Source organism: Condylura cristata, unplaced genomic scaffold, assembly GCF_000260355.1.
Source record: "Condylura cristata isolate star-nosed mole 26May11 unplaced genomic scaffold, ConCri1.0 scaffold00024, whole genome shotgun sequence".
Classification (NCBI taxonomy): domain Eukaryota; kingdom Metazoa; phylum Chordata; class Mammalia; order Eulipotyphla; family Talpidae; genus Condylura; species Condylura cristata.
The window spans coordinates 21,256,522-21,268,833 of record NW_004567125.1 but is presented as its reverse complement, the minus strand read 5'-3'; positions in this window follow the sequence as shown (position 1 = coordinate 21,268,833).

Below are 12,312 nucleotides of genomic sequence, written 5' to 3'. Positions count from 1 at the left end.
CCAGGGAGGGCCGAGAAATTTGTTTTTTTTTTTTTAAAGAAGAATCAAAAAATGTCTTTTCATTTCAGAAGGAAATTGGAATGAAATGCAGGGTGTTTCTTCAATGCTCTGTGTACTTTTCAAGGACAGGAACAAGACTGCTTTGGCCACTTGCCCCTGAAACGTTGTTTGGAAGGACTGACTTTTAAGATAAGCAGTGTTTGTGTAAGGGTCCAATTTGTAGGTGGAAAATGCTTTTGAGAAAAGATATAGTCTAACATTTGCTTATCTGGAAGATCTGAGAGGGTATGGGAGAAAGAGGATCAGGGTGACCCTTTGTTTCTCTGGGAACCTGAGCTTAGAAGGTGTTTGACTGATCCTAATTGTCCTGACAATACACATGGAGTGGATTTTGAACCACAGAAATGGTTGACAGTGAGGGCCTTTCCGTACCTGAATGATGAGACTGGGTCCCCAGGCCCCTGACAGACTGCCTATGTGGACCCTGTGCACAGTATTTGAACACTGCCTTGCTGCAGGGAAAACAGAAAACAGTGGCATGCAGGATAGGCCCACCAGGAGGACAGGAGCTGGAACAGAACACCTTTACTCTGTCATCTGGTGTAAAATCAAGGGGATGTGTTAAAATCCGAGGAACTAGATTAAAGGATATGTCTCTGGATCTGTTGTGTACCATGCAGCGGTTCTAACTGGTAACAATTAACGGGGTTTTGTTAACACCTTTCTCCTTTAGGGCACAGGATGTTTTACTGCCTATTAACAGGCTTTTTCAATTGAGTAGGTTCTCTGAAGACTTTAGTCCTGGTACCATTTCTTTTTGTAGCGTTAGGTTTATTTATTTATTATAGTTCATGAAAAGGCAGGCTGGGAATTTGTTGAGGCATATCGAGGACTAGATTGTGTGTATGAGTGTGTGTGTGTGAAATTCAACCATTAAATATTAGACAGGATAGGAGGATATAAATGAATAGACAGAAGCAAAAGAAATGGTAATTTTTTTCACCAGTTTTTACAATTGAGGTGTGGCATTTATGGGAAGTCAGAGGCATTGTAAACTTTGGAAATACTGAGCAATTGGAAGGGGAGCTTTTGCTTTTATACACAAAGGCCTTCTGTTTTTTTTTTTTTTTTCTCCCAGAAGAAAATCTCCTATCCTTTGAAGTCATCACCAGATGAATAAATATGAAACATGTAAGGCAGACTCAGAATGAGGACATCAAACTGACCAAAATTCTGTTTCTGGGTTTTTGAAACTGTTCCTAAGTCAATACTGATGAACTTGTCTCTATTTAGGCTTCTGTAGCAGTATGATTTTCAAGTAAGGGAAACCAAGATAGGAAAAAATAAGCAATATACATTAAAGAGGTTTCAATCGAGTTGTTTACTGAAATAAAGTAACAATTAATGAAATAGTAAGTGTAAATATGTGTTTAAGTTGAGTCCCAAAAGATTATTAAAATGAGTTGAAGTTGTACACTCTAGTGCAAGTAGGTGGCCTATGACAAATAGTCATTAAATATTTAGAGGGATCCCCAACCAAATGATAATTTGATAGCAGTTTATGTTAAGGCAGATGACTTATGTGTGTGACCAAGATAGAGGAACAGAGGCTGGATTTAGAGCTTTTGTAAGACAACTAAAGGGTTAGCCATCTTGTACAAAAGATTGGTTTATAAAGCAATAGATATCCAAGAAAAAGGTTAAAGTTCCCTGGAGATGGGAAATGAGTAATGTGAGTCCTGTGATTATTTCAGTACACTACCAAGAGAGTTTCTAGGCCATGATATAGGGACAGTAAATGCAGGAAAATCTTGGTGTTTCCACACTGTGAGGAGAGAGCTGGGAGCTGTGGAGGTCAGTGTGCCTATAGTTTGCAGGACTGACTGCTCCAATGAGAGAATTATGAAGGCTTGTAGAGTTCCCCTCAAGTCTTCAGCTGAGTACTGACCAAGGATTGTTTATAAGGAAACTGGCTGAGGCTGGAGAAAGAATGACATGACAGGATTAGGAGGCAAAATCTCCAAAGTTCATACAAGAATTCCCACCAGTGTGGAAAAATCCCATGATTTATTGTATATCAAGAGGGTCCTGTCCCAGTACTAGCTTGAAATTTGTCCTATACTAAACAGTGCTCTGGTCCTGCCTAGTAAAGCATAAATGCATGGCCAGAAAGGATCAAACTTAATGAAATTAATGGCAAGAGAGAACAAAAACTCAAGAATATTAATAGAAGTACAAAAATATCTACACAATAGGCTAAAATTTACAATGTCTGGCACCCATTAGAAAAAAAAAAAATTACCAGGCATGCAAAGAAGCAAGAAAACATATGATCCATCATCAGGAGAAATATTAATCAAAGCCAACCCAGAAATGGCAACAATGACAGACTTGTTAGATAAATACTTTTCATAAGTTCAAACAGCTAAAGAAAAAATTGAGCATATAAGGATCACATGATGAAAAAAAATTGTAGAAATGAATACTGCAGTTTCTCAGATGAAAAAATAATAGGAATAATGGCAGATTAGGAAGTGCAGAAGAAAAATTTACTGAACATTAAAACCTTTTGGGAGGCAAGCATGTTTACTGGAGGCTAAAAGAAAACAAATAGATTAAAAAAAAAAAAAGAATAGAAATTACCTAAAATGAAACACACTTAGAAAATGCCTGGGAAAAAAAAAGATGAACATAGCTCAAGTTACTTGTGGAACACTTCCAGTGATATAAAATATATGTAACTGGAGTTCTAAAAGAAGAGGGTAGAGTACAAAAAATTTATTGGAAGGTATAGTGGCCAAACATTTTCCAACTTTAATTAAGCAATAAAGCCATTATTCGAAGACATCCACATGCCTAAGGAATATCAAGTGTATCAAAGCATATCATAATCAAATTGTCTTAACACCCAGTAGTAAAGAGAAAAATCTTGAATACACTTAGAGAAAAAATATATTAAATATAGAAAATAGAAAAATTAAGAATAATAACAGATTTCTTATCAGAAATAGTGCAGGGAAAGACATTGGAACAGCATTTAAAGTGCTGGTGGAAATCAATTGTCAACTTACAAATTTTTACCCAGCAAAAATATATTTCAAAAGTTAAGGTTAAAGATACACAGACTGAAAAAACCTGTTACCAGCATAGTCTTACTATAAGGAAGGAAATTGCTGAAGAAAAAATAAAATGATGTGATGAAATATTAATATGTAAAAATAAATAAAAGATACTGGTTGTGCTGACTGGGCAGATAGATATTAGATTCAAACAGTCAGTTTAATTGCTTTTAAAAGAAAATGACTGTTTAGAGAAAAAATAAGTTATGTTGGGATTTATGGCATATATAGAAGCAAACATGTATAACAAAAATATCAAAAAGGCCTGGAGAAGGGAAATGAAATATGTGGCTGTTTCTTGTACTGTATTAGAAGTGGAATAATGGCCTTGAATGTAGACATAAGTTAAATATGTCTGCTGCATGAAGTTTAGAGCCATGGCTGAAACAGTACCAAGAATTCTAGCTGAAAATACAACCAGGTAGATATCAAGAACTCACCAGGGAAACTCAAGTTTATAATAGGGATGTTGGATATGAACATTATCTTGATTGCAATGATATTCAGATGAGTGCACATATAAGGTAGAGCTTATCAAGTTATATACCTTAACTATCTACATGCCATTATATATCAGTTTTACAGTTTAATTGTTTATTAGTTAATAAGCCTATTAAAAAGATAGATTTAAGATATCTAAATCATTTTTAAATAAAATATTTCATAGTTCAGATTAATGTACCAGAAATACAGCTCCACAACTTTGGAGAATAAATTAAAATCATAGAAGCATGACATTTACAAGAGTCAGAGGGTATCTCAGAAATCACCTACCCTTCTTTCTCATTTCACATAAATGGAAATGAAGGCCCAGCTAAATAATGTGAGTTATTCCAACTTATTACAAATCATCTAAGATGAGAATGAAGGATAATAAAAAAGAAGCCAATCTTTACTTAATGTATCTTTCTGTGAAGCTTCCACGTACAGATCGCCATGGTTTATAGCCAAAACCACAACTATTATAGTGTGTCCTAAGACAGAGGACAGTGTTTTGATTAAGATACTGGGAAATCAATCTAAGAGTGGAACAGCACTGGAGCAACTGGGAATAGAACAGCTGAATTATACAGTTAAATCCAAGGCAGCTGTCTTGTTACTAATAATCATGATCTCCTTGAATTCTTTAGGTAAGCAGTGGCTTCAAAGACCTAGAATATTAAACTTCAAAAAACCACATTTGGGGAATTAATCAATCTAATAAATATGGTGCAGAGGGAAGAAGTATTAAAATCTATAACTGGATGGAATTTTGAACATCTGAATAGACACTATAATTAAAGCATAGTGGATTACAATTGCTCTGGAAAAGAAGATTGGAGATTGCTGCACTTTGCAAAGTGGATTTACAAAGGATGGCTTAAAAATCTATGAGCAAAGAAAAATCTGACTTGGAAAGGAAAGGGACAGGAGGGAATCAAATGAGAATATGCAACTCAAGTTAGGCAGCCAAAGAGCAGGGTGAATTAATGTGAGCAAATGAGAATGAGAGAGGCTTTTCTGAATAACCAAGAAAAAACAGAGGCAAGGGAAAATGGAGACTAACTGATGGATGAAGATGATTATAAGATTAAAGATGACTTTGAAGGGTGCTGAGGTACAGCTTCATTCCCTCTTGGCCCTTCTGCCAACTCTACTTTAATAAGAGACATGAAAATAAACTTGGACAATTAAAAAGCAATGAAGAGTCCTCCAAGGGAGTGTTTGATAAAAAGCAGGGAAGAAAACGTGTTACAACTTTGGCTTTCCATTAAGAAAGAGCCCTGCTAATCAAAACTGGAAAGCAGTTCAGGATGGGGCTCGCCTTAGGAGTGTTTTGATATTTGTATAGAATTTAAATAAACTGGAAAATAAATGGGAAAAAATATCCGCTTTTTGAAAAGCTAGAAACACCTTTGTAATAAATGTCTGTCAGAACTGATGTAAATGCTTCGTGCAAGAGTGGAATTGATTTGGATATAGAAAAAAAAAATCTATAAAAGTATGCAGAATAAAGATTCCTGTACATATTAAGTAGCCTGAGTATTTAGATAGTTCAGTCAAATTTTCTGGACGTGTTTTAACTCTTTTAGGCAAAATTAAAAAGAAATGGGCTATCGGCTGTGAGCAGATTTGAATGATTTGTCATAAGACACTTTCTTTTTTTTTTTTTTTTTAAAGATTTATTTATTTGTGCATACAGAACTGGGGAAAAGGCCAGAGGCTCAGGGGTGGTGAGAGGCTTCACCAGAGACAGAGCAGGGAACAGAACAGGCAGATCGACAAAGTACACTGCTGAGGGGAGCAGCGGGCGGGTCATGAGAGGTCTGCCACACCATGTGGTCACCTCCGGGGCAGGCAGGAATCGAACTCATGCGGAAGCGGCTTTAGATTCTCAGTGCTGTGCTCTAACCCGCTGCGCCACCAGGGAGGGCCGACACTTTCTTAATATAGTTGTGAAAATGAGTCTTAGTTGTCATTGGGACTTTAAGGAATTTGGACAGATGTTAGTTTTCTTCCACCTGGTAGGGCTATTGGCATCTACCAACTTCACTTGATATGAGGGATACCAAGGAGGACAGGACTCCTACCTCTCCTCCTTTATCTGCCAGGAAACTTGGAATTCTCCTGGAATAGCTCTTCAGTGAATGAAAACATTCTTTCAGGCCCACTGTAGTTTCATTACCCAGAGAGGTAAGATACATTGCTCTTAAATACTGTTTAATAGAGGGATTGATTTTGATTGATTTTCTTAAGGAATAACTCAGATATATAAAGGCTTAAAGAAATAATAAGAGCTAACATGTTGAATGCCAGGTACCACGTGGGGTGATTGACATACACTTTATTTCATTAATCCTTTGGCTGGTCATTTGAAAAGGTATAATATAATTCCATTTTGCTGATGAGAAAGCAAGGACACAAAGAGGTTTAGACAGTTGCCCAGGACCAAAGGTCTGATGAAGAATGGAGCTGACATTAAGAAGCAAGCCTGTGGGAGAGGGTGCTCTAGAGGGAGGGATGGCAAGAATCTGTACCTCGTATGAGAAGTGTCCTTTGATTTTTTTCTTTTCTGGCTAGAGATCTTTATGTTCTTACTTCAGGGCATTCAGGTCACAAATTCTGAGATTATACAATTCTATTAAAGAGAAGAGTCCCAGGAGAGAAGATGGGTGGATTTTGATGGTAGGTGGTGAAGAGATTGAGAAACTGGTTTAGAGATTTGGACAGGTGCCTGAATTGGGAGAAACTAGGAAGTCCAGAGCAGTTTAAGATCTCCTCTTGGATTTACTCCCTCATTCAGTCAGGCACTGAATTTTTACCATTTTCTAAAATAAACTCCCTCCCATAGATCTATAGATTTAGGAAAGAATGTTATACACATTTACCTGAACACACAGAATGTATCGTCTCTAAGACTGTATTTGTAAACACTTTATTTGCCAGTGTTCAGGGAAAAAGAAGGCTGTGGATATATTAAGAGCTGAGAATAAGTTTGTGTGAGCAGGACTGGACACTCGAGTTCAGATGGGGAAGTGGGGATGCTGATCCAGTATGAAGGATGGCTTGAGAAAAGACATATCTGGATAGCCTAGAGACTCATTTTCTTCCTGCATTTGGAAGCTTAGCCAGAAGCTGTCTCAGCTATCTGTTAGCTCATGGGAAGGACAGATTGATATCAGCAACTGATCTCTTTAATCCTAAAGCTCATTGTCAGGCAGTCAAGTAGATGTTCTGCCACCTCCTTTTGCTACAAGTTTTTACATTATGGGGTAGGTTCTTTCTGTCCGAGCCTCCTCCTTTGTATTCTCAGCTGTGCTCCATTCAGAGAACTCTCCCCAGGTGGCACAGGATGGAAACATGTGCAGTCTGCTGCTTTGTGGATAAACTCAAAAGAAATATAATTTTTTTCTATATGGCACAAGTGGTGGTTGTACTTGTGTCCCCTCTGCAGGCCTGACAATGATATACCTGATAGGTGAGTAGGGCTGGGAAGTTACCCACTGGAATTGGGTATGCAGTGGGGAGGATGTTTGGGCACCATTTGAAGCTGCCTGTGGTTCTCGGCTATCTGAGCAGGAATCACCCCGGGATCCTGAGATGCATCCTGTATGGTTCCTAGGGGAGGATATCACGGAGTAACCGGGAGCAAGACCCAAACTGATGCTAAGATCATATGCAGGTAGAAACCCAGGTTAATGCCATATGAGTTTGAAAAAAGAAGAAAACAGGGTTGCACAGATAGCTGGGAGATAAGAAGGAACTAAAACAACAGCAAACACTCTGCTGTGACGTGTGTCAGCATAGACCTGACCAGGAAGAGCTGGCTTTGTCCAGAGCTGGTTCCGACATAGACAGCATCTTTGGTCAGGGCTGAGTATATTGACAGAGGGCAGGGGAGGGAATGGGGAAATGCATGTCTGCCCAAGGGAAAAGAGCTGGGCAGAAACCAGAGTCAGTCTGGCTGTACCCCCAAAAGAGGTCAGTCCTGGTGGTGCGTTGGGCAGGGATACACAGTGTAGACAGAACTCTTAGAGTCATTGCAGAAGATATGGTGGCATCTCAGGTCTGCTCTGGAGGTTTGAAAACTCAGCAAATTTCCAAGAAGGTAAAGAAGGTTTAATTAAGTCAGATCAATTATAACATACTCAGGACAGTATTAAAAGAGCTCGGGTTTGGCCAGGGGTCCCCTGCTGGCTGAGGTCCTTTCTTCTAGGCAGTTCCTGAAAACCTAGTTGTCCCTGTTTCAGGGTGTAGCCAAGAGACATTAGGAGATCTCAACTGGCTAGGGACACTCTGTATCTATTGGAAGTAGGAAAGGGAGTATTCACCTTGGCATCTTAGAATCTGAGGGAGGGCATGGTCTTTGAGTGGAGTTTTGTAGAGAAATTTATTTCTAGAGTCTTTTTCACTAGAGCGCAGAGGGTGCCAGTCTTCTTGCAGGGACTCATCTTTGCAATTTGAATCTTCTTTCATATGCAGTCCCTTTCTATCTTTCTCTACAACACAAGTAGAGATCCAGTCATATAAACTTGGAGGAAAATAGTAACGTCGGTTTATTGATGCATTGATTTCTTTACTCATCATTCAGTGACTGCTTATTAAAAACTATGAGGCGCATTCCTTGCCCCACAAGCACCTTGCAATGAAATGGTCAAGACAGAGAAGTAAATTTGCACTTGTACTTAGTGTGACCAGGGAGATATATTAGGTTATACATGGGCCCTGTGGAACCACAGGCAAGAGGATCTAGCTTTGACTAGAGAATCAGGGAAGTTCTAGGAGGTGGTTAATTCTTGGATTTGGAGCTCCTCTTTTTGGCCTTAGTTTCTCATTCACTCAGCACTGAATTCTCTGCCACTTTCTAAATGAAACCCCCTGCCATAAACACAGGCACCAAACTCTGTTATCATCAGACACATTTCCCTGAAACACTCATGTGTATTATACCTAGGGCCTGATGCATCTGTAAACCTTTTATCTCTAATTAGGGAATGAAAGATTATTTCCTGTTCAAAGGAATTTTGGGCTTCAGCAAATGGATATAATGGGCACCTTTTGTATATTTAAAAAAAAAATTGTGAGCAGGTGAGGATGCCTTCTGGGTAGGGAGCTCATGAAGTATGTTTAGAAAGGACTTATTAGACCAATTTCTTCTGTATTGTCAAATACACCATCAAAATTAAGACATTTCAAATTGGAAAAAAATGTGCATCACATGTAACAATACATAAAAGAATTCTCTCCTCCATGCACAGAGACCATTTAAAAGTCATTAAGGAAAAAAATGAACAACCATATAAAAATATGGGCAAAGCACTTGAAAAGACAATGAAGTTCTGTTAATTTATAGTCTTGTACATGAAGAAAGCTCAGAATTGTGGAAAAAATTATGAGAAAGTTAATCTGACACTTTATAGTGATAGACATATTATTGTATTGCATGATAATTAGACTTAATTTGCATAAGACTGTAATTAGTATTACTTTTAGCTAGCCAAAGTTTCAGTTCTTTTTCTCACTTTTAAAATTTCTTAGTAACTGTAATTATTGTCAAAGACGTCAGTTTTCCCTCAACACCCTCATGTTCACACATACACACACCCAGAACACACACAAAACACACACACATGTGTGGTGTAAAGAAAAGTGGTGTAAAGAATCCCTGATCAGGTTCCCATCTCTCTGTTATTTTCATTTCCTCCCCTCTTTCCCTATGGCTGAACTTCCCTTTGAGATCACCTAGGCTCTCCTACTTCTGGAACTAATAATCCTTGAGTGATTATTATTATTAGTTTCCTGCTGCTTCTCTCCTGCCACATTTCCAGGTGTTCCTTTGCAAAAGTCTTTATGTCAGTCCACTCTGTGCGTGGAAGTTGTGGACAGTCTTTTTTGGGAAAGTGGCATCAGACAGGGTTATATGATGAAGGGACACAAATGGGCCGGTTGGTAGTGAATGAGAGGCAGGGAGAGGAAGGGACTGGAGGACTGGACTAGGTAGGCCCAGGATCTAGAGATGAGAGAGTTCATGGAAGACCAAGGGAGAGGAGAAAGTTGTTTCTGGTCCATGGACTCCATTGCAGGAAACCATAAATTCCAGACCTCCTTGAAATGACTGCAGAAATGAGCTTCTTGGGGGCAGCCCAGATCTGTTCACCTGTGGGCAGCCAAGTGCGCAAGCATACGGCTCCCTCTGCCTCATGCCTCTGACCTCGGTCCCTCATACCCCTGATGCAGCCTCAGCTCTGGGCCCACCACGGGATGGCAGGGTGCCCTAGAACCTCCCTGCCACCTCTCCCCTGCACATCGTTAGTTGGTGCGCGAAATTCCCTTCATGGGAGATAAAATCCTTAATTCCACAATTAAAGATAAGAGGTTTAAAATTATCTAGGGGAACTAATGCATTGTTATGAAGGTGTTTTTGTCAAATTGCATAAAACTTAAGGTTATAGAATCCTTCTCTGTTTTGATGGAAGAAATGAGAAGGCAGAAGGACCTAGCAGTCTAGACTGGGAGGACTACATTGGAAAAAACCACACCACAGTCACTTTAGCCTGGACTCTTACTTGACTTTTCATGAGTCAGAAAGACATGAACTTGTCTGAGACCCATGTATGTCTGGATCATGTCGTAGAAATGATGTGACCATTCCAAGCCCAAGCAGTGGATGAGAAGAGGTGGAGATGGCAGGTGAAGGCTGTGCTTACTAACAGGAAGTATTTGTCTGCTCCTTGGTCTCTCACCAGCCTCAGGATCCATTTTTTTTTTTTTTTTTCTGAAGAAGTACTCTTTAGATCAGAGGGGTTTTATGGTGTGAGAATCTGACATTTCCTACTTTTTGGTTCTTCTCAGCATGGTTCTTGACTTTGTATTTGCAACTGAAGTTATATGTGTGTGTGTGTGTGTGTGTGTGTGTGTGAATTAGGGGGTCACAGGTGTGGAACTGGCTGCTAGATAAAGCCACTAAGAAAGGTGTTTTCATGACTCATGTGGATATCCAGCTAGCCCCTTCTGTAATTTAGGAGCCTGTCTTGATGTTTTACTGCCCTATAATTACATGGGGGTTGACACACTGAATGTGTGTGATGACATGCTCTGTTATTTCAGACTATGCAATAGTTTGTACCAACATTTTTAATAGAAGTGACCAGAATGAAGAGACAAAAAGTGGAGGGGTTGAAAAGGTTAATGAGAGAGTCATAAAGAAGCTGGTAGACTGTTTGCAACCATTGCTTCTTATGGAGGTTATTTAGAAATTTGGAACCTGGGTGAGTCTCTGGAGGGAAAAAGGGATATTACACCCACAGATATTTTATTTATTGTCTTTTCCCCAAATAGTAAGTAATAAACAGATGAAACCACAAGGTTATAGAATTGTATTACCTTCTGGCTTTGGCCAAGTAAAACTTTAATTTTCTAGCTAGAGATAACAGACAGCTTCTATTACTCTGAGGCAGGGGAAGGGCTATTGCACAATCTTTACATAAGGGGATTTGTTCAGGCTTTAGCAGCTCACGGGGAAAAATGCACAAGAGACTGGATGATGTGAAGGAGAGTGTCATGGCTTTTGATGAGCTCCTTCCAGTGGCAGGCCAGTCAGATTCACAGAGATTCTTGAAGATGAACTGAGCTTTCTGAATTCCATTTGGTAGATTATGACTTATTTTCCCTTCCTAACCCCACATTAAAGTTCAAAAGATCAATGGATCAAAACTTAATTTCCCTGCAGCATTCATGTCCTATAGGACCTAGGGTCAGCTGCATCTGGCTATGTGAGGAAGGACAGTAATGATTACTATATCTGTGTAAATCACACTAGGTTAAACTCTGCTGCAACAATACACAGCGACAAGATCTCAGTGGCTAACAACAAATGTTTCTTTGCTGCTCCTTCTAAACCTACTGTGGTTCTCAGCAGCCATTCAAGAATTTGTCTCCATTCACCCAAACACAGATTCAGCCATCTACCTGTTGCTACCCATTCACTTGTACACCCATCCACTTAGTCTTTTGACTGTCATCTCAACACATGGGTCCAGACTTTTCACCAAGGGAAGATGGAAGCTGGACAATCTCACTGAGTTTTTGCTGACTGTCTGGAACAATGGTCATGCAATTTTCTAAACTTCCAAATGGCTTTATTTTGTAATCTTCCATGTGCCAGAGAGGAAGAGATAACTGCCCCTTGGCAAGCATGGGTGTTTTCTTGCCAGCATGTTCCTTCCAGGTGCTTGTAATTTTAAAAACTAATGATATGAGCTGTCTGTATTATTATCTCTGATAATAGGTATCAGATTATGATACTAGGATTTAGAAAAGTTACGGACTTGCCTTTGGGTCACTGGGTCAGCGTTCAAAGCAGTTCTGCTTGACTCTGATACATACAGTGTGTGTTTAATTTTTATCTCAAATACAAGGAGTGTCTTTATTATATACATCACTGACCTAAACTTATGTTTGTATTGTTTTGTTTTTGCTAGCTTTATTTGCTTATTTATTCCCATTTATCTCTTACTCAGGCCCAGCCTTTGCCCCCTCCTACTCTTTTAGGTAATTATTCAAGTCTATTTTTTCATGTGTGTGTATACTGTTTTCCTGTTTCACTGTATTGTAAAAGGTGTGTTTACTTGAATGACCCAGTTTCTTTCAACCTTGACCACCCTCTTTCAAACTGCATTAATATCTCTGGCAAAGTTTTGTCAGCATAGTGAAG